General features: G+C 34.4%; 1 pseudogene across 1 annotated transcript; it reads right to left on the reverse strand.

The window, feature by feature from the left end:
• Nucleotides 1-1,041: 1,041 nt before the first annotated feature.
• On the reverse strand, nucleotides 1,042-6,378 carry LOC143533841 (chaperone protein dnaJ 10-like; annotated as a pseudogene). The gene is made up of 9 exons (XR_013135429.1): nucleotides 6,269-6,378; nucleotides 5,957-6,016; nucleotides 5,788-5,870; nucleotides 5,549-5,714; nucleotides 4,462-4,591; nucleotides 3,583-3,741; nucleotides 2,189-2,361; nucleotides 1,773-1,853; nucleotides 1,042-1,291 (listed from the first exon to the last, which is right to left on the reverse strand). The product of XR_013135429.1 is annotated as a chaperone protein dnaJ 10-like (transcript).
• Nucleotides 6,379-15,680: the final 9,302 nt, after the last annotated feature.

A 15,680-nucleotide genomic window follows, 5' to 3' on the forward strand; every position in this document is an offset into this window, starting at 1 on the left:
GCTTGTTATTGGGTATAACCAGACTTGGATCATGACATACTAGCCACATTAATAATAATATGTGTCTTGGGCATAACGAGTCCAACAGTGACACCCTTGGAATAGGCTTAGTTTGTGCTTAAAGTCGGGGTGCAATATCCACTGGAATTATTGTCTCGTCAATTTTGACAACTAATTAATACGACAAACTAATGGCTTAATTTGTGGGATTGCCTTTAACTCTCTCATTGGCTGAAGTAGAGGGCTAGTAATCATGGATCACCATGTCACGATGAATATGAACTCGGGCCCTGCACACACCGCTGTGACACCCTTGGAATAGGTTTTGCCCAAAGCAATCAGAACCCATGACTTTTGTGTATCAACCGGTGCCACAAAGGCTTTTGGTGGTCTTATTGGCGCATACCACGGTGGGGTCTTCAACTGGGTGAAGTCATAACAACGTAGCCATAGGGAAACCTGTGGCTGGATTGAATCCTTCGCGATTGAAATTATTTCACTTCAAGGTGCTTATTTCAGCTTGGGGGGGGTGAGGGGGGGTGGGGGGGTGAGGGGGGGGGGGAAGGGTCCAAAGGACACAGGCGAGTCTGAAAATCCAAAAAGTCAGATCCTCTCTTTCAAATGCCGCCTTCTTCATACATGTAATTTCATGCATATGGAGTTAATATAAGATTGGAGATTTGGTAGTGATACCTGAATTGCGAAGGAACATATATGATCTTTGATTCTTATCATTACTTTATCACAGTATTTTTATATCTAAATCAATTTATTTTCTTCTCATTTTATAGGTGTACAGAATTATAATGCAGATCGCGATTTAAAAAATTCTCTTCTTCGGATGCACAGTATCTTTCTACCAAACAAAGAAGCTTTTCATGGCACAAACATTAGCTCCCGGGCGGTTCAGTTTTCACCTGCCCGAAAACAAAAATTATAGTAAAACAAAACCAACAACCATCCGACTGAATAGTATATGGACTGAATAGCATATGGTCCTATTCTTGGCAGTGGTAAGAATGAACCGAGATTAATATATATATCTTTGTTTAAACTTAATATGACTTTCCTGTAAAACCAGGATTATGAAGTTCTGTGTTCTTAGTGAACAAACAAATCCAAATGATAAAAGCACACATTACTACATTAGTTAATTTGAAATGCATACAGAGGTTTGCTAAAACAGGCTGTATACTTAATCACAACCATGTTACTTGGATGAAGAAGCAGCGTTTATAGGGGCACCTTCTTCACGCAAACTATTATCTCTGCGGTATGTAGTTTTAGCTACCTGAAATCAGAGGACACATAAATATGTTTGAACCTTGTACATAATGCCTCAATTCTGTCAAACCACTACCAAAAATCAAATATCATATAATTTTTTTTAAATGCTGGTTAGATAAAACCAAAAAAAAAAATAAAAAAAAATAAATAATAATAATAATAATAATAATACAGTAAGAAATTAGGCCCTCAAGAATTCAAACAGAGTCCAGCAAAATGAGTTGAGTTGGTAGTTAGCAAGAGTGCAAATTAGTCAACATCGTATGTGACCTACTCAAGACCAACTCGCTAAAAGCTCCAACAGGGCCAAGCATAATCGAGCCCGAGCCTAAGTTGAACCTTACTAAATTAAGAGCTAGAGCCTTCATATACCAAGCTTGACCACAAGCCTTGTTATTACAAGATATAACTATAATAATGTTTACATAATATTACATAACAAATACCATTAGCATATTAATGGTATCTATATGTTCCAAGCTTACTTGAAATATTGTTCCAAGCTTCTTCATTCCAATAGCACGTCGCTTGAGCTCGTCTTTTGAAACAGTTGGATCTTTCAGCACCTGAAACGCAACAATGCAAGTGAACTTCGTCTCCTGTTTTATAAACCTTACGTTTTCAAACTGTTATTGATCTAGAATAATCAGTAGTAAAAATTAACAAAGTAGCGTTTTGAGATAATTCAGTCGTTTGAACATTTAGCAAACTTCCATCATTCACAAACTTACATGTCAAATGACCTCTAAATCAGAATCAGTTTCACTATACCCAAACAGTAGAAACTAAATATTTGCAATTCGACTTTTGACATGTTCAACCATTTAACTTGTTTCCTTTTTAGTTGATCTCTTTGATTTTATCTCTATTATTATGTTTACAAAAGAAAACGTGAACTTACTGCTTGACAGACACGAGATAAGGTTGTCTCAATATCAACAACATTGATCTGCCACAGAGAATTAATCATTTGGTCTTTTTTTTCTTCAATAGCTTTCAGTATCTGCTCTTCCGTGGCTTCTGAATTGTTCAACTTCTTCAGATCCTCTTGAATTTGTATTAAAGATACCGCACCTGTATAGATCAACTTGCTAGCCTTAATTATTCTTTCCTACTCTTAATACAACTTTAGAGGATTCATATACTACCTAAAAAACACATTTATTCCTAAAGTTTGTTCATCTTTTAAAAACTTCTCATGTCTCATTCCCGATATCTATCCCTATTCCATTAAATTATACTTATTATTATTTTTTTATAACCTTTTCTCTCTTTTTTCCACTCACAAATAAATATGGTAATTGGACATAGAGAATGAATAGTGAACCTGTATAATTAGGGAATCACTGCAGCTTCCCTAAAATTTTTTCTTATTTAGGGATCCTAGTTCCTAAATACATGGCTAAATGCAGAAGCTGTTGTGAACGCTCTTAGCCGGTTAGAATAAAGGGTTAATATTATAAAAAGCCAACATACTATCTCATATTTCACAAAAGACTCCCTCAACATGAATTTGGGATATTAAAATTCCTAAACATGTAAAACACTAGGACTGACAAAACAGGTCTTATTGTGTTAAATAGTAATACAAATGTTAAACATGGAGGACGTAAAGAAAAACCTCCAATGCTATTTGTCTATTCTAGGAGGGGGCGAAGTGAAAATACTACAAGTGGCTAAGAGAGTTTGTTAGAATATTATTAGCATATATAGGAGAGCATGTGATTGATTGTTTTCAGGATTTAGTTTGTTACAAACGATTGTGGCTCCTTTGAGGAGAGAGGGTTTTCCCCTGGTTATCATTTTGTATCATTCTTTTCTATGAGAATAAGCTCTCCTGTTTCTTATGAATCTCTGAGTTTGTTCTTAATTTTTCTTTGTTAATCGTTCCATTTCCTATCAAATAGGTTAGAGACGACGCGTTAACACAAGCATAAAACATGAATACGAGTCCTTTAACTACTTTATATCTCATGTGTATAACACAGTTTTAAGTTTCATGTACCAGTAAGGAGAAATGATGGAGCCTAACCTACTAATTTCAATTATTTAAAAAATTAAAAAAATTCACATAGTGTACGTTTTTTATTAACAGGTTTAATCGTGTCTTAAACAGGTTCCCAGTCCCTTAAAAAACATGAAAAAGTCACGGAATCCAGTTTTGCTATACTGAAATTGGTTACTTGACCAAAATGCATGTACTTGTGAAAAAATATATAAAATATGACCCATTTCGTTTTTAAATTTGACAAATTTATAAAACCTGTAGCAGATGAAAACTAGAAATTATAAAACCTGAAGCAGCAGAAACTTGTGATTTCATCTGGTGGCCCTTGTCCCGCACTCATTCGGCTATAAATGGAACCTTCATATAACGTTTATCCTTTCCAAGTTCTCTTGCGGCTTGTCTGGTGTAGATATAGCCAATAGTACGTAGCATGGCCTCACCAAAAGCTGACATGTTATTATTATTCCAAAAAGAGCCGCAGAAACAAAGAAAATCAGTGGTCTTTCAAGTATTGTATTCGATTTTATATACAAAAAGTCGAAAACAAATAAAAAGATAAAATAAGCTAGCAATGAGTTTGTAGTCAAAAACTATGCAGTCAATATCGATGGGATGTTATTGGTTATCGGTCCTCATGTGAAATATGGTCAAAATATCGATACCATGATAGCGGCGATATTGACCGATATTTCAGCGATACTCCCGACATCAGTGTTTTAAGTCTTAAATTTCAACTTTTAGTGTCTAATGCTAGGGTTTCGAGTCTTAATCAGTTCCTACTTGCTACAATTGTCAGTGTTTTGCAAGTTGCAAAAGGATAATTTGTTAACAGTAGGAGAGTATACTGAATTGTTAGTGTTAAACTGCTATATATATAAATTCTGCATGATATAAAAATTACCGGTACCCCACCGATATCCCATCTCAAATATCGGTCCTCGACCGATATCCGATATTTTTCAACATTAACTGCTTAGGTCAAAAAGATGTAATGGATTGTTACAAAAGGCATTAAAACCATGGGTATGTTATTATTTTGGTGATTATTTGTTTCTCTTAAATGTTTAGAACAGTCAATTTTTTTCCATGACTGCAATGGTCAAAACTCAGTTATCTGGTAAGTAAATAACTGTAGTACGGGGATCTAAAATGTAAGGAAAACCTACCAGCTTGTGAGAGTTGGCGAGCTTCAGATGTTGCCCAGCTTACAAATTCAGATGTTTGACCTTCAACAAATGGCCGAAGGTGATTCTTCAGATTTGTTATGAGCTTTGTTTCCCTCTCCTTTTGAAATTCCTATACAAGGAAACAAAAAGAAACTTCCAATAACTATACATCTATACAACATATACGTATATGTGTGTGTGTTTGTGTATCGACAAATAAATATTAATTAGTAGCAAGTTTCTTAACAAAAATAAGAATAAAACTTCAATGAAGAATAAAGTTAATTTATGTAAAATGTAAATGGGAAAAATATCTCAATGTAACTCAAAAAACTAAAATGAAGGTTTACCTGTCTATATAGGAAAGAAACACTGAAATCCAAACTTAGGCCCGTGTGCTATATAACTAAACCCTAATAACAAATAACAAAACGCACCCAGTAAAATGTTCACAATGGCATAACAAACAAATGTACCCAGCAAAATCCCACTCATATAGTAGAATCTACGGAGGGTGAGATAAGGGCAAGCATTCCCTCACAAGATAGAGAGGTTGCGCCCATTAAGACCCCAATTAATAAAAACCTTCTTTTAAATATCAAGTATAAAATGCAAAAAACCGAAAGTGCATACAAGAAATGCAAAAACAAAAGTACTAGTAAAAATAATAAAACTATGAAGAAAGAAGAGAAAATAAAAGGGATCCCTAACAACCTTGGAAACTCAAGCAAGTTACTAATAGAAAATGAAAAACCGGTTGTCATAAATGATATAAGGACATTGCTTGTTTACTATGATGAGTAAAAATGTGAAAGTAGGTTGCTATGTCACCATAACTAAAGTGATTTGAAGAGAGAAAGTAAGATTTTAAATCTATTCTCTCTAAATGGTTCAATACAAAGACTACTTATTTATACTAAGTAGAGGATTGACTACTCTAATAAACTCAACTCATTAGCCTAACTAACTAACCACGTTCACTTAACTACCATATTATCCATTCCAAGAATTACAAAACTAGTTCTGTAATTGTTGTCATTATAACAATAACAATAACAATAATAATAATTGGAGTAAGAATGTATACCCTCATCCTCTCTTGGACTTTCATCCTGCGAATTTCAGGAACTTGTCCCTCTTCTTCAAGTTCTACAGACTGTATAGCAGCCATATAAAGTTGTCCAACGTAATCCTCAAACATATCACTACCAAACAGCATGCCAAAAACAGCTGCAGGATCCACCATTGAATCACTGAAGAAAAACATAATAAACCGCTAGTATACAAAAACAAACAATGGAAAACTGAAGTATATATTATGCTTACTTTGCTACTCCTGATTTTCCATTTTTGACGTACGCTTCACGCTTCTCAGGATCACTTAAAACCTGATAAGCCTCTCCAAGAACCTTCATGCATAATAATACACTCAATTATATAAACAGAAGCAATATATCATAAAGAATCCAAAAGATAATTAAGTCAAACTTCACACCTGAAAATTGTGGGCAGCTTTCGGATCTCCAGGATTTTTATCAGGGTGAACTTTCCTTGCCTGTAAATATTAACATCAGAAAGTTATATTATATAAGTACACAATTTTCAAAGAATCATGCTTAATAATAGCATTGCTGCATGCATAATATAACATGATATGAAAAGTTCACACAACTTCTATGAATTCAATAATCACATTGAGAAGTGATCCATAGATTTTTTTTTAATTATTTTTTATTATCTATTTTATTTTTATTTTTTTTTTTGTGAGAATGAGCATTTTCTTTAAAGAATGAACTAGTAGACTTACTTTTACATAGTAAGCCTTTTTAATATCTGATGAGGATGCATCAGTACTGACTCCCAAGATATCATAATATTCTGTTTCCTTCACCATACTCAGAAATCACAGCTCTTGTAAGACTGATAAAAGAAAAGAAAAAAAATTCATTACAGCAAGAAAGAATCAACAATTAAATTATAAAGATGAAAAACAAACAGAATCGATGAATCCTGTATAACACAAAGCCATTTGTTTCCATTAAGATTTTTCTTGCAGTTTGCCTATTTCAACTCTTGACCATTCATTCATTCAAAACTTGATTAAAATCATTTCTTTGGATAAATTCTGAAATCAAAAGGTTCGCTCGTAGAATAATAATAACGAGTGTGGTTACAATTTTGGGACCCATAGCCAAGTCGCAGAGTGTTCATATAAATCTTATTATATTTCTCATTGGTTTCTACCTCTAGCATTACTTAGCTAAAGTTTAACTCTAAATATGGAACCTATATGCACAACATTGATGCACAAAACCTCCCAAACTACAAGAGGCGCACCTCACCTGCACCTTTGTTACAACATGCACCTCACCGAGTCAAAACCTAACCAGCTTGCGAGTTGCTCCTATAGAAAGCTATGACTTTTATTTTCTATATTTCTCATAGGTTTTCAGCATTACTAGCCCTAACTTTAGCTCTAAATAAGGTTTCATATTCAAATAACCTATATGCAGACCTTAAAAAGCTAACGAACCAGCTCGGTTACAGGTAGGGGTGTGCACGGTTCGGTTCGATCAATAGCCTCAACCAAATTAATCATTCAGTATTCGGTTCGGTTCAGTTTATTCAGTTAATATTTCGGTGTTTAGTTCGATTCGGTTAATAACCAAAATAAATATTTACTTAGAAATACATGAAATGAAAGTACAAAACTAGAATTATCTAAAAATACGAATTGTTCAGTTCGGTTCGGTTAACAGAGGGTCCAAAAAGTAACCAGTAGGCGCTATTCGGTTTGGTTTCGTGGGTTTTTTGGTCACCCCTAGCAAGCTGGAACCTTGCAAATGGTTTACAATATGTATTTCATTCTACTAAACAAAAAACAATATTATATTATGCGCAACATCTAAATGCAGTCTGTCTATACAATCCTAAACAAATACACTACTTATCAAATTCAAAAACGATACGAATGCCCTAAATGCATGCGTTTCAACATTTTCAATTTAAGATCTGAACAACACATTCACCAATCGCAAATTATATATTATATAAACCAGCGATTTAATGATTGGATTATAAATCGACAACAAAACTGAAATTACACTGTAATATAATTGGACAAAGAATTTGAAGAATAAAGAGAAGAATAACGAACGAGTGAGAGAGAGGTAGAGATTGGAACTTACAATTGATATTATTATTATTATTATTATTATTATTATTATTATTATGCGAATCCATCAGGTAATCTGGAAATTGGGGATATGATATAGCAAAATAAATAAATGGAGCTAATTGTGTTATCGTAATTCGTTTTCTGTTTGTTTGTTTAAACGGCATAAATGGTCCTTCAACTAATTGTATAATTCGGTTTTTTATCTTATACTTTTAATATGTTATAAATTGCAAATAATAAGAATACAACAACAATAATCATACCCAGTAAATCCCACACATAGCAAAACTATTAGTAGAGTATGGGGAGGGTGGGATGTAGGCAAGCCGTACCTCTATCCCTGAGGAATAGAGAGGCTTGTTCCGAGGGACCCCCGGCTCCAAAGACAAGTAACATAATAGTAGAATAATAGATAATGTATAAAATAGACTATTGGGAAAGTGTAACATTTAGTACTAACGGAAAAAAAGAAAAAGAAAAAAAAATGATAAGTAGATAAAATAATTATAATAAATAACAGTGTTAATAGTAAAAAAACAATACAGGTGACAAAAACAAATTATACTAAGCTGGTCAAGTCATGGCTCTAAAACATATTTCTAACCAAGACTATATCATCTCCTTAGAAGTCCTTAACCTTAATCCTACGTCTCCAAGAAGGCCTATCATTAACCATGTCCTCGGAGAGATGCAGGTTTATCAAATCATGCCTAATCGTTTCATCCCAGGTCAATTTGGGTCTACCTCTACCCCTCCTACCCTCTATAGTAATGTTTTCTACTGATCTAACAGGATCTGTCATTTGTCTTCTCTTTACGTGTCCATACCACCTCAATCTCCCCTCCCTTATCTTAACTGATATATTAGCTACCCCTAATCTTTCCCGAAAAACGTCGTTTCTTATTCGGTCAGATCTTGTATTCCCACACATCCACCTCAACATTCTCATCTCTGTTACCTCTAGCTTACGTGTGTGTGCCTTCTTAATAGCCCAACAATCTGTTCCATACAATATCGACGGTCGAATGGCAACCCTATAAAATTTCCCCTTTAATTTAGTTGGGAACCTTTTGTCGCACAAAACTCATGTAGCTGCTCTCCATCTGCACCAACCTACCTGGACACGATGGGTCACGTCACTCTCAATGCCCCCATCACTCTGGACAAAAGAGCCCAAATACTTGAACTTTGTTGTCTGCGGAACCGCTTGGCCTTCGATGGTGATTTGGATCTCCTCATTACCATTTACCCCACTAAAGTCACAATGGAGATACCCGGTCTTGGAGCGACTAATTCTTAGGCCTTTCCTCTCTAAAGCCACTCACCATTCCTCTAGCCTCATGTTTAGATCTTGTTTACTCTCAGCAACTAGCACAATGTCGTCTGCGAATATCATGCACCAGGGGATTATCTCTTGGATCGACTTTGACAGCTCATCTAGGACTACTGCAAAAAGAAAGGGGCTCAATGCTGAACCTTGATGAAGGCCTATCTCCATCAGGAAGGAGGCAGTATCTCCCATAGGCGAACGGACGCTTGTTTTAGTCCTAGCATACATATCCCGAACTATGTCTACATATTTCCTGGGTACACCTCCACCCTCAAGGCTATCCCAAAGCAGATGACGCGGCACTATCATACGCCTTTTCTAGGTCAATGAACACCATGTGCAGAATCGTTTTTTCTCTCTATACTTTTCCATCAATCTTCTTAGTATATGTATCGCCTCCGTAATAGATCGCCCAGGCATGAATCCAAACTGGTTTACCGACACCTGAGTTTCCCGTCTGATTCTAGCCTCAATAACTCTTTCCCATAGTTTCATAGTATGGCTTAGCAACTTAAATCCTCTGTAGTTTCCACAACATTGAGCATCTCCTTTGTTCTTGTAGATGGGGACTACGACACTACTCCTCCATTGGTCTGGCATCTTACCATTTTTGGAGATAATATTGAACAAATTAGTTAACCATGAGATTCCTTCCTCACCCAAACATCTCCACACTTCTATAGGTATGTTGTCTGGGCCAACCGCCTTTTACCTTCCCATCTTCCTTATTGCGGTTCTCACCTCCTCCTGTGTGATGCGCCGACAGTAGCAAATATTTCGTTGTTGTCTTTGTGTTGTTGTGTTCTCGTTTTCGCCATGGTATGCCCTCCCGTTGTTGAAAAGACCGTGGAAGTAGGTTTGCCATCTCAACTTATTAACGGTAGGTGCAAATAATAAGAACGTCTTACTATAATGGTCTAGAATCTAATTCGTAAAAGTAGGGGTGTGCAAATGGACCCGGACCCTGAACAATTTAGTAGCATTTTTTGGATCCGGGAACCGACTTTATTGTAAATAATATGGACTGATTCGGGTTTGGTCTCGCAAGTTTAAAGTGATATTTTAACCCTTGTTAACATAAATAGTTATAAACTAACTCAATATATTTTTAAATGTTGGTTGCTGTATTATTTAGAAACGACATTTTTAGTGTTTGTAAAAGTTGAGCATTTCTCTTGTTTTAAAGTCTGTATTACGTTTCTCATATTGAACTATATTCGTCTGTGTCATTTACATATCCTTTCCTTTCTTGGTGTCTTTGCCACGTTGTTTCTCTTCGACAAGATAAATTTTAATTAAACTAGACTATGAGAAAGAATAAACGAATATGATCAAATATGGCTTGAAAGAAAGTGATCAACAAAGAAAATATCGAAGAAATGACAAAAGAAAATAGTATAAAAAAGTTTCTATAAGAAAGAAAAGCAAAGTGAGATCTATCAATATTAGGAGGGCCAGATTATAAAACTAAGCACAAGTGCATAATTGATTGAGCTTTTGCTTAACCGTGTTGGCATTGTTTCATACCATATTCCTTGCTTGTGTGTAATAATAACCCGAACAAACATATAGCATGCCCTATTCTAACTTTTTTGCGTGTTTTTCTTTTGAATTTTATTATTTTTACTTTTTTTCTCTTGAGACGTGTTCATTATTTGTGAATCTTAACTTTTATTAGGTTTGATCCAGTTACAACAATTTTTTTAAAAATGACTTATAATCACTCTTTTTATTTAAAATTTAAAAACAAAGCGTATACTATAAAATAGAGATTTTGTTATCATTAATTTGAGTAGATGTTGGATGAAAGGAGAAATGACGTAAAGGGAATAATTTATATTTTCTTTGCAAGGTATATGTCAAATTCTTTATCTTTTTTAAAATTTCATTACTTTTCATGTGGCATATTTTTAAGTTCCTGATAAAAAAGAGCGTTCATTTTAATCTTTATATGAGTACCACTATTGCTATAAAAAACTTACGTTTTCCAGTTACTCGTGTTTTTCTACTCGTAATTGTGTTTTCTACTCAATATCGTGGCTTTGGTTCGTTATTGTGTGTTGTGTTTTTATTTTTCAAAAATGATTAAATCTGAAAATTGTATTAATTAAATAATACCGTTATGTAATCCTTGTTATGTAATCCTAATATGCAAATATAATGATCAAATAACAACAAATTTATATAATACACAAAACGCATTGATGAATGCATATTACATAATAAAATGTCACGTTAAACACAATGTTATACATATCACACAATGACCTGAAACGTAAACCACTGTAGTAAAAACATATTACACAATGATAAGTAAAAAAACACAACGCACTAAAGACAATATGACAAACAGAAAGACACAATTGTTAGAACATCCACTAAAATGTCATATGATAAAGTTATGAAAATTATAAAATGATAGAAGAATTGACACGTGTCTTACATTTGAAGACCATTCCCATTGGCAACCCAACCCAATCTTTTAATAAAAAACTAATTTCCCTCTCATCAACAAACAAAACCCAAGCTAATCTAAATTTTCACTCGCATTCACAACCCAACCTCAACCAACATTTTTCTTATATAAATATAATTTGTGATATTTTAAAATATATAAAAAAATAAAACTTTAAATAATAAGTTTACGAAACAATAATATTATATCGGAAAACTAATAAGAAAAAAAATACATATTTCTGAAGAACCTCGTTTTTATAAAATTTATATTGAAGTGTTTAGGGAAAAAATAAACATTGTTGTGTTTTTAGATTTTTTTAAAATCTAAGTTATTATACAATACCAATTTGAATTCTATATTAATAATTGTTAACAAAAAAAGGATAAAGGATAAAAAAAATACGTGAACTAATAATTGCATGACATGTGGCATAAAATGTTTGCAAACTAGTTTGTTTTGGTGAACTAGTTTAAAAGAATCAACTATCAAAAATTTATTTTTATTTCTTTAATGTCATGTGACAACCTAACCCACCATTCGTTGGTTTTCTAACGAATGAGCATCTGTATTGCTTAACTAATGAGAATATTTTTAACGAATGAGTATATTCGTTAATTATATTAACGAATGTGAATTGTTTTCATTCGTTGCATTTTTTATGTATAACGAATGAGGGAAAATCAATCAATTTCAATAATATTTCAAGTATTAACATGCTCGTTTACACATAAATGGCTGATAATCCACAGATCAATGTTCCCGGGGTGAATAAGAGTAGCATGTCATTCAACAAGCTCAAGTTATTCAAGAACAACAGATCGAGCAACTTGTTAATCCAGGGGCATAACCAGAAGAACATGCTGGTAACCGTTTGATAGCTGACAAGAAACACAACATTTGTGCTTTCATGGGTTAGAACTTCTTTGGACATGCCATGTTTGGAGATGTAATTATGTTCTTGAGACATTCAAGAGTATACCGGGCTATCTCGACAAATCTCCTGGTTCACTATAGCATTATACGACCATTTTGGGAGACAGCTAAGTATATGACTAGGGAGAATCATATTGTTGTCGAGATTCATTTATGTCGTTTAACAGACCTCAAGGCCCATTGCAGCTAATTCATCCAAACTTTTACAACTTTCCTGTGCAACATTAGATGTTCCAATTGCCGAATCTAGTATATATGCAAGAGAATAAAATGGCTGATGATCGTCGGTTTCAAGAAACTATGGTGGCAGATCAAAGACATATGATCTCCAGTTTTTATAGAAGGAGAATAGAGAACTGAGAGCACTGGTTGTTGATTAGGGGGAGAGAATTCAGAAGCAAGATGATCTGATCCTTCAGCTTACATGTAAAGAAGACATGCTGAAGAAATTGAAGGATCATGATCATGACAAGGATCTTGAGGCAGGCGGTGTTGATTAGCAACCAGGTGCTTCATCATCTGGTAATGTACCTGCCGATAGGGAGTCAAACGGGATGGAGTTAGTTATTTACCATGACTCAACCGAAGTACAACTCGTTAGTGTGCGTCGGATATGTCTAAAAGAATGACCCTCACAACTAAGCTTTAAATTTAAAATGAAAATCCTAAAACCACACACAACCGGCAAGTGTACCAATCGCAAGTATTATAGACCTAGGAAGTCCGAGTATCGAACACGAGGACACGTAAGAACGCTAATGATCACTAACCCTAGACAAGACCTACCTAAGAATAATATTTAATTGATTATTGATTTTTAATGACTTAACTGGACTGACTGACAAAAGTTACCAAAAATAGAAAACTTAACGGAGAACTAACTGTGTTGACTTTGGATGGACAAAAATGTCTACCTAGGTTTGAATCAAATTGTAGGTCTAACAAGCAAATGGATTGGATGACATCAGGACACCGGTTCCTAAAGATGACACGACTAAGGATCGCTCAGGCTCACTAGATTACCTCTCAGTCTCACTCAACAAACCCTAACTACTATTAATCGGCTAAAACGACCAAACCGGGAAACAATTGTTATTGTGTTCTAATGATGACTCACCTCTCGGTCTCACCAACACTCGACCCTAATGGTAATGAATACTACACAACCAAGGATAGAGGAACAATCTAACTTAAACCAAAATAGATCAACTAGTCGCTTAAAACACTTAAACCGGACAAGAAATGAACTCGCTCTCGCGCAATTCTTATTCTAGCATGCAAAGGCCATGAGACAACCATAACTTCTTATCACCTCTCGGTCTCTAAGAAGGTGTCTAACCGTTATACTTTAACCACAAATTCATGCAACAAAACCCTACGGTTGTACCTACCGCAAACAAACCCTAAACACAAAGTCTAGAATCAAACAAGCACCGATCAATCAATACAAACTAATCAACCAACGCAAGAGGTTTAAGCAATGAATTACCAAAATTTCCAGCCCTTAAACACAACCTATTTCATGTCTAAATCCAACTTTACAATAACAATATACGTCTATCAATCAAACAATCTAATAAACTCATCAAACTCTAACAATTATCATCATTCCTAGGTAGAACCGATAAGATTAGCCTCTAATCATATTTGGACAGCCATGAATATTCAATAAAAACATCATATAACTCATACCAATCATCTTAAAAATCATTCAATGATCAACAATAATCATAAACAAGTCAATCTCTCAAGCAATTGCAAAACAAATTAACAATTGAAAAAGAAAATCAAAGTGTTGAACAATGTTATGAAAGAAAGGATATATGATGAATATGGGCTGTTCTCGGCTGCAACAACTGATGGTGAATGATCCCGAGGCTTGGTTCTTATCTCTTCCTTCTTCCCTATCCGCCACAAGCTCCCACTTTAGCTGCACAAAACTTTTTTCCTTTTCTTCTTGGCTGCTGTAGTAGCGATCGGACCTAGGGGGCTGCCCTAGGGTTTTATTTTTTTTTTATATTCTAAGTAGTGTAAATAATGGGCTTGTATAACATGTAATCGGGCTGGGCTTTGAGCTTTGTCTTCAAATCGAATGCGTAAAAGGCCCGTAAGCTCCTCGAAAGGTCCAGTTTCTTCATTCTTTAACCCATAACCTACAAGATAAAGATTTATATGTAAAACCTATATAAAACAAGTTAAAATACATAAAATATAATATAATAACGTAGATAAAAGGTGCGAAAATTAAGTGTGTTTAACAACACATCACCCGTTAACACATTGAAAGTCAAAAGGGTGTTATTTGTGGATGAGAATGGGGTTGTAATGAGCATGGTGGATGCGGTTGAGATTGAAGAAGGCCAGTTTGTTGATCATTCTTTAATTAAAGAACAAATTTCCTTGCTTCTTATTTCAAACAAGGAGGATGTAAATAAGTTGGGAATGAAGGAAGACGTTAAAGGTGAAGATACAGAGGAAATAAAATTCAATAAAAGTGTTCCGTTTGGGAATAATAATTTTGATGATGTGGAAATGGAAGAAGTGACGGCTGAGGAATACACAGACATGGATACTCAGTTTAATTCTGATGATGGGATTCCATTTTTTCGACTAAACACTTTGAAGCAGCCGAAGAGCGTTTAAGGAAGGAGAAAGAGGAAAACAAAGGAAGGAGAAAGTGACTGAACCCGAGACACAAGCTTTAGATGGTATGTTTAATTATAATGTTGGACTCGTTATGTCCAAGACAAATATTATTATTGATGTGGCTAGTATGTCATTATCCAAGTCGGGTCATACCCAATAACAAGCTAGACAAACACCAATAATATTTGTTTATATATGATATGATCATAACAAATGAATATTAACACTTGAGTTATTTGAAAAGGGGTTTCCAAATAAAATATACTTGTGAAATAAATAAATCATATGGGTGATTTATACTTTGAGAGAAAACATTCCATATTGTTGTTTAAGAGGGTTAAGTAACAATATACCTAGCATGTCACATGTAATGTGTTATATTTATAATGGTATAAGTTATAACACATTATGGATATGTAGAAATATATAACCCTTGAAAAATAATAAAAATATAAAAGGGAAATTAAGGGGGCCGCCCCCCACTCTCTCTTAATCTCTTTATTATTTAATTATTATTTCAACGGTAGTGGAGACATGCAATGCATCTTATTAGTTCCTTGGGGTGGTGCCAAATTTGAAAGATTATTATCTTTCTTTCTTGTTGTATTCTCTCATACAACAACACATACACAACACAAGTAACAAAAGGCAATAGAAGAAAAATCCTCTCAACT

This window comes from Bidens hawaiensis, unplaced genomic scaffold (genome assembly GCF_021521415.1).
Source record: "Bidens hawaiensis isolate Kalapana, Puna unplaced genomic scaffold, B.hawaiensis_p1.1 tig00009923_1, whole genome shotgun sequence".
In the NCBI taxonomy this organism is placed as follows: domain Eukaryota; kingdom Viridiplantae; phylum Streptophyta; class Magnoliopsida; order Asterales; family Asteraceae; genus Bidens; species Bidens hawaiensis.